Source organism: Monopterus albus, unplaced genomic scaffold (assembly GCF_001952655.1).
Source record: "Monopterus albus unplaced genomic scaffold, M_albus_1.0 scaffold468.1, whole genome shotgun sequence".
Classification (NCBI taxonomy): Eukaryota; Metazoa; Chordata; class Actinopteri; order Synbranchiformes; family Synbranchidae; genus Monopterus; species Monopterus albus.
In genome coordinates, this window is record NW_018128348.1 from 63,244 (window position 1) to 77,386 (window position 14,143).

General features: G+C 40.6%; 1 protein-coding gene across 2 annotated transcripts in view; it reads left to right on the forward strand.

The window, feature by feature from the left end:
* The first annotated feature begins 284 nt into the window (after window positions 1-284).
* ndrg2 (NDRG family member 2) overlaps window positions 285-14,143 on the forward strand; it is a 32,056-nt gene continuing 18,197 nt past the window's right edge. Inside the window, exons 1-2 of one of the 2 annotated variants that reach the window (XM_020587640.1) lie at window positions 285-378; window positions 556-773. The gene's annotated coding sequence lies outside the window, so the exon portion shown is untranslated. Of the gene's footprint in view, window positions 438-555; window positions 774-14,143 lie in introns of both variants that reach the window. The other variant, XM_020587639.1, reaches the window with a different exon arrangement.

Below are 14,143 nucleotides of genomic sequence, written 5' to 3' on the forward strand. Positions count from 1 at the left end.
CAGGGTGTGTGGGGAGAAAATTACAAGCCTTAGTGAGATGGAAAAGTTTTTGACACTGAAATGAGACTCTCGGTCCTCCACGGGACAAGGGGGCTTAAAAACAACATGGAGGCCAATTCAAGCCCATGTTCGGACCACCACACTTGTCCTGAATGGAGGCCTCATTGCTGGAGTCCCATCCATTTTCGTCTTCGTGGCTACGTTTCAAACCCAGGTGTTTTTATTTACGTCCAGGCGGGAATGCCCGTCCGCTGGGCTCAGGTCCACAAGCTAAACAAGGGTGGACTGTACCAACGTAAAAGCTGGGGGGAGGCGGGGCTAAAAAGAAAAACACACAGTTTGTCTTCGATAACGCGTCAACATTCAGTCTGTACCAGGGTAAGTAAATATACACCGCAACTTGTTTACTTCAATAAGCTAAACGGAATACAGGAACAGTAAGTTGTTTGTTGGCAGATAACTTGTTAACACTGTCTAAAAACTCCACCGCTCCATCTTGCCTCTTAATTGACCGTTCCATGTTTTTTTTCACTGTGCTGAATTTTCCTCCTGCAGGAGAAAGTAGGAAAAAACAACACTGGAGGAAACTGAGAGGAGGAAGGCACGGCGGGAAATAAAGGAGGTGGAGGTAAAAGTGAAATAGCAGGAGATTAAAGGAAAGACTGTGGAACAAGTTGGAAAGAGTAAGACGACATTGCGCAAGTGGAGAGCGAGACTTGCCACATATTTTCCCCTGCTTTTCTGTTTTTTGTGCCCAGTCTGCAGATTAAAAGGTGAGTTTGTATTATTATTATTATTATTACTATTATTATAGATGCAGACTTTCTTTGTGTTATGGTTCGCGTATGTTCTCCTAGAAACATCGGGGAGTACCCTGTGCGGATTTGGCATTGCTTATTCAACAGTCGTGCAACAAGGCAGTAAAACCTGAACAATTTGTTTGTTTGATTGTTTTCCCTGAGCGTTCTATGTCTGAATTGCGCAGGAAAATAACGTTGACCGCTGTGAATGTAAACCACCCTGTTCAGTAATGTAGACCGATGTCAAAGTAATCAGTGCCCCCCCAGTGTTTTCCTCTTTGACTGAATCTTAAACACCCTACTCGGTCCACACACACACAGACACACACGGCTCTACAAGATCCTAATATTGAAATATCTGCAAGAACAAACAGAAAAAAGAATGGTATTAATATAATTTTGCATGCATGTGAGTTTATTACTTAACAGACTCAGATGCATGCAAAAAATAAAAATAGCACCACACACACGTCTAAGAGCGAATGTGTGAGAGAGAGATTAAGTGTTGCTGACGCGCACATGTGGCATCGCCAGCGGGTCTTTGTTCCTTTTCCCTCATCTTCCGCTATTATGACCGACCCAGACATGACAGCTCACTGGCATGGCTCAAGTCTCCTGCAGACAGGATGAAAGCCATAATTGCCATCCCATTTCACATGAACTTGAACGTTAACATGAACCCGACCCTCCTCCTCCTCCTCCGTCGACTCGAGTAAAGGCGCTGCGTATTGTGGTATTTAAAACGGTTGTCCCCACAGAGCTGCAGCAGTGGCAGTCTGATTAAACAGTTTTGTATTTTAGGAGCAGAAAGGTTGTTTCTCTCTCTTAAGATGAAGGTACAGTAGATGGATTGGGCTGCCTGGAGGAGGGGGAGGATGTCAATGTCAAAGGGAGGTGTGTCCCTTGTGTGTGCGTTCACTGGCACACCAGTTTGGATTAAACCTTGGAGAAAACAATAGGGTGCAGCAATTCCATGTGAAGATGCCTTTCCTCAGAGCCTCCCGTGTGGATCTTGTAGCCTGGCGCGCGAAAGGAAAATGTTTTGCCTAAGTGCGCCGTGCCAAACCAAGGACACACACATACACACCACATTTGCGCGTACCTCTCGTCTGTCTTCACTCAGCTTCACAGACACATTTTTGTTTTGCTGAAAGCCGCACAGACGCACTCAAACAAGCGCGTGCGCAGGTTCTGTGAGCCATATAGCGCATTTGGCGACTGGCGGCCTCCCCACTGCTCCTTGAGTGAAGTGAAGCCCAGCCCCCGCTGATAACGCGCTCACGCACATGCACATGCTGACTTGCGCGCGCCCAGGTGTATTCCTGGAGTCGACATTGCTTCACTACCGTGCGTTGAAGTGATGTATGCAGGCGCGCGCAGGCTCTCCATCAGCTATGTCAGAAGTATTTTGAAACAGCAATGCAGACACACACATAGTCAGAGAGTGTATTGTGTGTCTTGGTTGAACTTGCTAGTGAGTGTGGTGTTGTAGCCATGCCTCCTCCTCCTTTAGGGACTGATTGTTTCTTAAGTGTATTCAGTATTTCAGAATAAACTCTTAAACATACTGTTTTTTAGATTTGAATATTTTGGTCACCCAGTTCTCTGCTCACCCTTGCTCTGAGCAGCACAAACAAAATTCCATCTGTGTTGTCTTCAGATGGAGAAAGAATGTGAAGAGGACAAAGTGTCAAAACTTTGTAGATAAGATCATACCTGTCACTGCTCATTCAACAGGCTCTTGGACTGTCTCTAAACACTGTTGTTTTGTGTCACCACTAATGGCTCAGTCACACAGTGGTAATTTTCTCAGCTATAACATGCTGAGCATTGCATTGTGGGATTGTTAGAAGAAAGTAGCCTATGTGCCATGGACAATACCTTTTACTAGTGATGGTCAAATTAGGCTTTTTTGAAACAATGAGGCTTTGCATCTAGGGCTGGGTCAATAAAATAGAAAAATCTCCTTGATAACGATGATAAACAAAATTTTCAGTTAATAAATGTGTATGTTATGTGTCTGAGCAACTCGCTGTACAATCACGTGTATTGAGTGGGCGCTGCATAGATTCAACGCAAAACAACACATCAAGTTTAAGTAACTTTTTTTTTTGGTCATTTGGGTGCACTGACCCTTTAACACCACTTGATGGCTGTGATTTAAGCATGATTGAACTTAAAGGGGAAGTTTGTTATTTTTAAATCTTGGTTTTTGTGTCAGTTTTGACTATGGGTTATGCTAGCGTGTCGTAGAGGTTCAGGAAACACCACTCTAAGAAAATAACATGTGCAGCACAAGCTTCCCAAAGATTTCCAAATAGCCTTCGATTCTACACCTTTATTTCAAATGCTTGTATCTGAGTCCGCACGCTATTAAACACAGAAAGCCACCCCCTGGATTAGCCGTGCTTGTGTACTTACTAGAAGGTCACAATGTTTGCTCACGTTGCCATACGTATAGACTTGATAGTGTTTATGAGAATAAGACCCAGGTTAAAAAATACTTGAAAATGTAAAATTACTTCGCAAGATTTCTTTCCATTAACGAAAGAAATTTAAACCCAGCAATAGATCCAAACAGTTGCTAGCATTAATTCTTGGACTGACAGATGATGTTACTTATAAAGTGTATGACTGTCACATGCTGCTAATTTCGTAAATGTTCCCTCTGACTCAGGTTTTAGTGAGGACACTATTACTTTGAATAAGCCAGGCAGTTAACATGTCAAAGCAGTGATTTGTAGAGTTTTTGGAGGGCCGAAAATAAACTCCTCAGCTGGTGCAGTTGCCCTGTGGTCTAATGCAACATCCCCAAGTGTCTTGTGTACTGGACAGACTAATAATCCAAGGAGATCAGATTTTTGACATCGTTAAACTGTGACAGATGGGAGCAGTTTGCTTGAGTCTTCTCTGATAAGGCCTGCAGACGTTTCTGATCCCACTGACAAAACAGAAACTAAACTTTTGTTTTTGTTTTACACATTATAATGAAACGGAAGCTTTTACTGCAGACACAGTTGATGGCAGTCAGTTGTCCTTGATTGTTATTGACCAGCCTGACCTCATTACAGACTAGTCTGTGACAGTTTGGCCTTCTGCACTCCAGGGAGTGATCAGGGCTTTCAATGCATTTTTCCTGAACACAAAGCACAATTGCCTACAATTTATGATGCTGTATGTTGGAATTATAAATACTCAGTGACTAAACAATTTTAAAGCAAGGCTGTGAAACATCAGAAAGAATAAATAACACTATACTTTGCTTACAATTGATTACATAGTCAATAAACTGTACCCTTTATTCAGTTAACTACATTTAGTAAGGCTAAAGCGAGTAAGGCCACAGCCTTATTTTTGTTTTACAAAGCAGTTTGATCTGTATTTTATGTATAAAAGTAGCTAAATAAATAAAGTTTAATATCATAGTAATTTCAGTAGTTGTATGACTATAGTAAAACACACCATATATGAGCAGGAGATGAAGTTTCAAAGCTTGTGTGGGGGAAGCAAAACTATAGAGGAGAAAATGGCAACTGTTGGTGTGGTGGGAAGCTCGCTTTCAGACTGTCACCTTGCATGCTGACTATACTAATATTAACATTTCCTGCCACAGTGTTTATTAATCCATCAGTGCTGACTGAAAGAAATATGATATGCTTGACTTGTTCAAGTGGTCATGGTTGTGCAGTGATGAGGCATGGAAGTTCAAATAAGGCATTTAACTGTAAAAATATTGAACAATGGAGTCCATTTCCTGATTTTAAAGGAGCTACAGTGATAAACAGAGCAAATATTCCACATGTTGCAGTTCTTGGAGCCATGCTAGATGCTATGAAATTAAAGATAACAGAGTTTAAAGGTAGATAAATGTGTGGATATACAACAAACTGGGCTAATAAGCAGCTATAACTGGACTCTAAAGGGGTTTGTCTATTATAGGAACCTACTAAAATGCGTTGTGTCGAATAACGCTCGTCATAGGTTCTGTGTTTGTTTCCACCGCGGTGTGTCAGATTTGGAGGTACGTTCTGAGAGCTAAATTTCAGCACCCCTCTGGAGGTAGTACTAAAATCAAGTACCAGGAACATAAGGGGCGGAGGGGGTGCGTGTGCGCAGAGCAGTTGTCGGTGATTGGTTAAATGTCTGTGTCTTCACACCTCAAGCATTAACATTACAAGAACCGTGTGAAAACACACACAGTATTTTCATTGACCAAAACAAGACAAACTGAAATGTTATAATGTTATTTCATCTCGTTTAGTCATGTTATTATTATTATTTTGCAGTATTTCTGTTTCCTGTGTCTCGCTTCAGTGGCTGTATCCGGTTCCACTGCGCAGACGCAGGCAACGTCACTTCCTTAACCACCACTCACGGCATTATTTAGAAGACGTCAACAAACAAAGTTAAGTCTGACACAGAGAAAGGGGCCGATGGCCGGCCAGCCAGGGTTCATCATTGGGAGAAAAAGAAGAAACGACATTTGGAAAAACTTTAATTACATAGAACTGGAAAAGAAAACGGAATGTGTTGTGGAAAAAGATGGGGAGAAATGTGGCCACAAAATCACACAAAATGTGTATTGGATGTATTCTTGAGTCTATAAAGGTAACAATAATATAATAAGATAACCTTGTTTGAAATGGGTTTGGCTAAAAGAAACTTTTGGTTTCGTCTATACTACTAGGTACTGATACTATATTGACTGCGTTAAATAGAATTGCATTACTAAAAAGAGACTAAAATACAATTTTCATTGACTAAAACTAGACTAAATGTCATCAGTTTTTGTCGACTAAAGCTAGATGAAAATAGTCATGGATAATTCTGACTAAAATAAGACTAAAATGCTCAGACTTTTAGTTGACTGAAACTTGACTAGACTAAAAAGAGTATGAACGTGACTAAAACTAAAATGACAGCTTCACACAAAGACTGGACTAAAACTAAAATTAAAACAGGCCGCCAAAACAACTATATGTGTGTGGAGCAGCCCCTCCTTCTTCTAAACAGATGGACAGAGAGAAAATACAGTGAAAAAAACAAAGCAGGATGGTCTGCATCAACCCTGGAGATTATGTGTGAGGGTTAGGGAAGTACGGGGTGTACCATTCGTTAGGTTCCGATAGTGGAAAGATACCATTACTATCACTTCAGGGGCTTATTCAGGTCCGACCATAACAAGGAAGTACATGCTGTAGTCATTGGAACCGCTTGGAAATTGTCTTTGTGTTGACTGCTCTACTTTCTACTATAAATGGATGCCAGTTGCTGGGTGCTTACAGCCCTTTTGTGACACAAGTACCGTATCCTAGTGTGGTTGCAACTATTGTATTGTTGTAGTAAGTAGACTGGGTGGTGTGTCTATGGGTCTGATTTCTCCTTCAGAGTTTGAGCCTTGTTTACCGGTGAGCTTGGGGATTGCTGTTCATTTTTAGCAGAGGCACTGCAAAGTGTTCAGGGGCTGATGACCAGTTTAAATTACATGCCACTGGAACAAAACCATACAGTAGACATAGATCATTTTTAAATAAATAGTATGTATTTAAAGTGGACTAAATTGCTCTATAATCCATTTCAGACTGTAACCCTGAAATTTTCTAGACATTAACTGAGGAGCTGTATGTGAGAATACAAATGTTCAAGTCAGTCACACCTGGGCATTAAGCGGACTTTAAATTGTTAGGTAATTTCTTAGTTGGATAGATATTGATTAGAGATCTGTTGTATTAGAAGATGTTAGTGTAGCCAGGATGTCTTCCTCAGGCTGTTAAATGCAAGGTTAGTTAAAGCAGAGAAAGGCTGCAGTCAGGGACAAATGTTATTATGACGGTAAAAGTAACCATAATATTTGTCTTAATGTGTAATGTTATGTCAAATTGTTTTAGATACACACCACGAAAACAAACAGATCTCTAATCGATATCTATCTAACTAAGAAATTACCTAACACCTGCCAGCTCCCTCGTACAAAAACTGCATAATGTCCGAGTGAGCCCATGTGAGAATATAGCAGTGTGTATTCTAGAGTATTCACATATTGGTGTCTTCATTTGCAGTGAAGACACCAATGAAAGGGGTCACGACGATATTCAGGAACTTCTGATGTTAAGAGCCAGTGCCAAAATTGTCAGATAAATTTAAGGTGTGACAAGAGAATCAGTTGTTTATCACCAAACTACAAATCGGCTACATATTGACCTGAAAATGGTTTATGTATTATGAAGAGGGTATCACTCAAAGTAACAAAATCACAGAAAATAATCCACGGCTCGACTGAGTCTCAACTCTACAGAGTATTTTAATATCTTTTTAGCTCTTTGCTTTGGTTTAAAGACTTGCATATACACAAAAAGGGTAGGAGATAATCAGCTGGGAATAATGAAAATAAAAATGTTGAGCCCTACATCCTGTGCAAATTATAACTGGCAATAAAAAGCCACATATAGATATGCTACAAATCCCCCCTGTGCTTTACACGCTCCACTTGTACAGTATCTTGTATGGTCCATCTCAGTGTGACTAGCATTAATGTTGCACTTCTCCCTGTTGGCGCCAACAGGAACATTGATTCAGCTCATTGTCTTAAACCGCCAACACGCCACAAGAGATCACTGAAAATGCAAAACAAACATTGACATTTGTGCTCACAGGCAACTGAGAACAAACCGTTTGGATCAAAACCAAAGCGTCGAACACAGGTGAAACGTTTTTTCCACTCAAGCCTCGGGTGTGTTTAGCGGACCTGACATCATTTTTATTAGCTTAAAAAGAAGAAAAAGAAATAAAATTTCCTGCACATAACATACAATAGCATCATGAAAACAACTCACAGCCAGAATAAAGTAGAAAAAGGTTTCTCAGTTGATTTTTGTCATTATTTATTCATAATTTTTTAACCGGTGAACATATTCCTCAACTAGATCAGTTTTAACTTAAGTTTTATTTATTTAACGACATGGAGTCTCAAAATGTGTAACTGAAAATAGGCCAGTTATTTTGCTATATATTTACTATACAGTGAAGAGCAGCACATTAGCAGCTGACGGAGACAGTGTGGAAGAAAGCTCCCTGCGTTGGTGTTTGAGATCAGTCTGGTCTGCACAAATTCTGACCATGTGAGTAATTATTTGCATTTTGGTGTCTTTCTTATCTGAATAGTGATTATCAGTGTCTTGGCCAGTGATAGTGTTTAGTGCATAGTAGTCTGGGTTTGTGAGAAAAACAGATTTCTGTTACTTAATAATGTGTAGGTGTTTCAGCATCTGGGTCACTGCGTATGGATTTTTTACTGTGTAGGTGTATGAGATTGCAGCCTCTTCATATGCTAGCGTTTAGGCCAATGTGTGAAAGTGTGTGTGTGTGTGTGTGTGTGTGTGTGTGTGTGTGTGTGTTTGTGGGGTGGCTGCTCAGTCTTTTGACTGATGGCTGGAGGCCAGATACAGATAGGCCAGGCAGTACAATGCCCTGTCTGTTCTCATGAGTCCACAAAGCCCTTTCCAACACTCTATTTATAGACAAACACTGTCTCCAGGCTTCATTCATATTTCTCAGGTTGGATGTGTGAAGTGAAAAATGAACTGTGCAGTGCAAATATTACACTCTGCCTTGTGATTCTGAATAGAAGTGACCGAAGTGTGTGCAACCATTGTTGTGCTGTCAGAAGAGATGGTTCAAAATGTGTCTGGGTTTCACCACAGCACACAGTTACATAATCAGGGATGTTTGTCAATAGAGTCACATGCAGGGGAAGAGCTGAGTGGGTCAGGAAATAAACAACAAGATCACACTAGCTGATATACACAGTATCCATGTGAAATGTATTTAGATAGAGCAGATTATCTGCAGTGGTGTCACAGGTCTCCTAGCAACAGGGGCCGCCGTCGCGATGGAGGGCCACTGAAGAAATGTCCACTGGACAAATACAGTATGTAGCAAGAGGAAGACAGCAACCTGAAACAGGGCATTGTGCTACTGGTCTAGATCTGTTTAGTAGTGAGTAGCTGTCAAACAACAACCATTCCATCTCTGAACTCCTCTCAGTGACAAATGACCAAATTGTGAATTTCTTACAGATGTAAATTTATTCTCCTTTTCAATAAATAAGCAGCCAGATTCCTAAATAATTAAACAGTGAGAAGATAACCAGTCTAACTAGATGTTCAGCTCCAGTCAGCTGAGAGTCCAGAACATTAGCCATCAACTATTTGGATAATTGAATAAATGTTTCAGACAAATCTGGTTCCACCTTCTCGGATGTCTCTGCGTCTCTGTGTTATATCACTGTAAATGAAATATATAAGGATTTTGGAGTGTTGGTCAGACAAAACAAGCAAACTGCAAGCATCTGTTTTGATTCTGGGAAACTGGGCAATTTACTCTAGTCTTAAACAAATTATCAGCTTAATAAAAACACAGATGATCATACATTTCAGCCCTAATATTGTAATTAATGCAGACAGACACATATATAAAGTATTACTATATTAATACAGTTATAAAGGAGGAGGGTAGTATAGCGATGAGACGCCACGTTCTGTGCAAAGTCTTAGTTAATGTACCTTTAAGACGTGAATTAAACGTTGATTTGGACTCAGCCAGCTCTACTTCTTGGCAGTCATTTGAGTTGAACTAATTTTAGAATGTGTGAAGTGTTCAGCTTTTTGTACAACTATGTATTACAAAGCACCAGTTTTACAAGGCACAGAGTTTTAAATCAGTGATTGATGTAACACTTGAGGCCCAACCAGGACAAAGGGAGCTCCGGACACCGACACGTGTTAAAGTACAGTGACGGTATCCTCTCAGTTGGATGCACTGTGCAGCAACAGGAACCTGCTGTCATCAGGAAATCTATTTTAAATGTGGATATAATAAGACCTTGCACTTACTTTTAAACAGCCAGAGGTGATTCCTACTACACACAGCTTAAACAGTTAGCATTCAAGTAACTTGAGAGAGGACATATTTCTATCTGTAGATTTTCCAGTTAGAGAGTCAATAACTGTTTAAGTAATCAATGCAGTTTGGTGCCTGCTGTGATAATAGCCCATACTCATTTACCCCACATTGCTTCACTTTTCTGCTCTAAGCTGACACTGTGCTAGTTTATCCTTCGAGTTTGATCATCTAATTCATTATTTATTCATATGTAATTAATTTATCTGCATAATCATCCCTTCATGAGTCCCTTCATTAAATGTCTGAGTTTATAAAAGCAACTGTTAGTGTGACAGTTTCTGTAAAATGGACTTACTGCTTGTTTAAACTTCGTCTGCCTCACTAATCAAATGATGCATATTACATTTTATAGCATACCCCCCTGAGCAAGGATGACACTTTACTGGTGATTTTGGTTTTTTATTCCTTCCGTGAACCTTATGCTTTACATACACCGTCCTCAACCGTTAAGAGCTGAAAACAGACAAACTAACTTTACTTCGATAAGTATTTACATACAATGAACACATGCGTCATTAAGCTACATCGACATACAATACACATCAACAAAATGCTCATACACATCACTAAACATAGCAAACATACCTTGTGCCTCTTTCAGAGGGGCTGCCAGTATGAAACTAATGTCTAAGAGTACTCCGTCTCAGTCAACTTTGTACAGTAAGCTACATCACCCTAAATGCTACACATTAAACGTGCACCCAAAACAAAAGCGCACGGCTCAAAACCGGAAGTCAACCACTTCACTGCAAAACAAAAGCATCCACACCATGAAATAAACAAACCATGCCCCAGCAAATACACTCTGGGTTATTTACACATTTCAAGATGGCCGAATGATGCGATATGTTACCACACAACATCTACGGGATCAGTGTGACTCACTGGAAGCTGTGGAATGAAATATTCTGAAACCACATATGTCCACATACTTTTGGCCCTGTTGTGTGTCATTAGTTTACACTTCTGGCTGTGGGCTGTTGGTGGGACAAAATACCTTTAAAAAAACATTTTAAACAGCCAGAGGTTAAACAAAGTCACCCCACGACGCACTTATATAGAGAGGTCAAATAAACACTCTTGAGCAAGGCACTAATTCCTCAGCTGCTCCAGCATACCTCATCTGTGGCCAAAAGTAGAAGGTTAAGGGCCTGAGCTGCTGATAAGGGTCTATTTGTCAAGAAAGTCTTGGGTAAGTAAGATTTCAAAAGTACAGATAAGGTTTACTCAAATCTTTTAATATACTCTACATAAAAGAATCCACTGGAAATAGAACTCTACCACGCGTAGGTCATAGTCGCTGCCTTGAGACAAGCCGTGCTATGTTTGGCTGCAGCAGCAATCAGTCCACCATTTATCTTTATCAGCTCTTGGTCAATGGCTCCAACATATCAATTTACCTTAGCTTGAAGGGCAATTAGTGTATGTCGCATGGGTCTCTCTGTGTGTCTGGAATCGTGTCCTCACCTAGGACCTGAATTGATTTGGACATTAATGTGTTTGTTTGTTTGTGGTTGAGTAAATGCTCACAGATCTGGCCTGAACAAAATGAACCACTGTCTTTGGTACTTGCATAATGTAAGTCAAGGTTCACTTCATGCCGTGATCTGATACATTCCCACAGCTGTTGAGCAAACAAAATGAAAGCCTATCTGTCAACTGGCATTAGATGTTGAGTGGCGAACAGCAGGGAAGGAGAGAGATTTCGAATTTCAGGACAGAAAACAAGGCACACATGCCTGTTAATTATAATCCAGGCCATGTGTTCTTCTGCTCTGATCATGTTTTACTGCACATGGCTGCCACTGAATTGAGTAAGAAATAAATGACTGCATTTAATATTTTTATAGAAACTTCTCACAAGGGATGACTATTTTGAGTACAAAGAGCTGAGCTGAGCCGCTGAGTGATGGGTGACAGAGGATTCGAGGAGACAAAGGCCCCAAGTGATGGCCTGAGAGACAGAGACAGAAAACAGGCTTTTCTGGGCTTCATTTGTGTTTGTCTTTTGGAGAGTCAAGGTGATCAACGTGTGTGTTGATCCAGTGTGATGGAAAGCAGCACGGAAGGTTTGAAGGAGAGAGAGAGTGAGCAAATCTTGGCTCGGAGAGGGGACAAGGAATCTTTGGCTCCTCTCTGGGTCTACATGGTGGCTGCTGTTGTACTCCCCTTATCACCAGATGTTTTTTTGCTCATTTTTCTCTCTCATTTTCTGCTCTAAGGCTGTTTTGTCCAGCAGATCTAACAACAGAACCCCCCTTCCCCCCAAAAAACAAAACCAAACCCCAATAGTTCCACTAACTTAGAGACTAAAGAATATGACTCTTCAGATCGTGTCCATCTGTGACTGTGGACAGGTGCAGTAGAGCGTGAAAAACTGGACTTCCTCTTTCATTTGTCTGTTTCCATGTGTATGCCGTCACAACACAGAACTGAGCCTCAGCAGACAGTGTGTATGCAGAGCTGCACATCACTGTGTTGTGAATATAAAACTGACATACTGGCACCCAGATGTCACAGCACTGACGTGCAGCAGGCTAACATGATTTGCTTCAGGACAGAAAACCGATTCTGCCTCAACACCTGAGGCTCTCAGCTGTGTGAATGTACATGTGTGTGTTCGTGTGTCAGCAGAGTGGTAAAGCTGTGTGTTGTGTGAGGTGATTGCATACCTGTGTGTTTCACTATTGTGAGATAACACCATAAATCTGCACTGACAGTATGGAATTGCAAAACCAGCTACCCACCTTTCCCCATTGAATGTGTATGATTTCCTGCAAGATTGCTTTTATTTGCAGTCTTCTGCATTCTTAGACATTAATACTGCAGCAGATACTAGCTTTTTTTTAGCATTTACAAATTACAGTCATGGTTAGGAACTAACTGGTGAACACCGTGGATCATAGAGTGCCATAGGGATGATGTTTGTGTAGGCCATCATCCTGGTTCCCTCAACAAAAAGCCAGTGGGATTTTTCCATAAGCTTTTGGATTGTTATAAATAAGCTGTGTGACAAACAACGGTTTATGATGCAAGTCTGTTTTGCTCAGCAAGATAATCATCACAAGTGAACATTACTTTTATGATTTTTGAAGCTCAGATAGATAACAGACATAAAAAGCAGTTGTAGTCTCATTTAGCCATTTGTTAGCAACAGTGTTTTTTAGGACATGTAAAAACTTTAAAAATCACGAGTAGGGTGTTCACTGGTACTGGTAAAACCTGAAAATCTACTGGCCTTGTGTTAACCACAGACCTTATTTCAGGTATTTAACTAAAAACCCACTGGCTTTGGCCTCAAGGGAACCAGAAGTGCAAAAATGTTAACTCAGTTCTGGGTTTTAGGATTCACTACTGCAACGCTCTATTTAGCGGCTAAAGTGCCAGATATTTCCCTCGGAGGTTGGTAGAGACCAAACCAGAGTAAATGTCAGCCTTAAATTTATCAGGTGGACAGAAACGGGTCCAAATGAATGTCGGGGAAGGACATGCATCAGGAGAGTTTTGTGATGTGATCAAATGTCTACAACAAAGCAACAAACAAAAAATTCAGTCACACTATTTAGTTTCATTTCATTTTGCTTGAATCAATAATTATGAGACCATAAAGACACAACATCAGTGCAAGTCGATGAACATTATTGGTCTTAAATTATACCTAGAAATTTTAAAAACCTAGAAGAACTAATGTATCACGTTCCCTACCCTTTCTGTATTCCACCTCAAAGGTCTCACATTCTTCCCACCCTCTCATGTTGTGCAGTCTTCCATACTGATGCCTATATGTTGATGAAACCGTGCATGTCCCTCGAAGGCTACAGGTTTGACATTTCAGCATTTTAGCCTACAGTCTCAGTATAGGTGACCTTAATGTCCAGTGCCCTACTTTAGCACACTGAGCTGCAAATACTGGCAGCAATAGATTTTTTTCTTTTCATTTGCTGTTTACTGGAGAAAAACAAAAAGGGAGAGGCAGGAATGAGAAAAAGACCCACAGTGAAACAGGGAACGAGGAGCAATGACTGTCAGAAATTGAGGGTGACGCAAATGAAAAGACATCAGCGTGACAAAAGATGGATGGCGAGAGATGGGGAAGAGTGCAAAGCTGTGAAAAAGAGAATGAGATTTAAAATTAAAGAAGAGTTTGAAATTGAGGCCATTTTCTTTCTGTCTCTGTTGAGTTTTTCTGGAGTTTTCCAGTCTATGAGAGCTGTCTTTTTTTACTGTACAAGGAAAAAATGCAACTGAGATGATAGGAACACAAGCTGTGATATGTCCAACTTTGCTGGCAGTAGAGTCTGCTGGCAAAAGTTCAGGTTTTTCCTCTTCACATAGGCTGTATAGAAATACACTGCTACTGGCAGCATTTCAGCTTTGAGAAG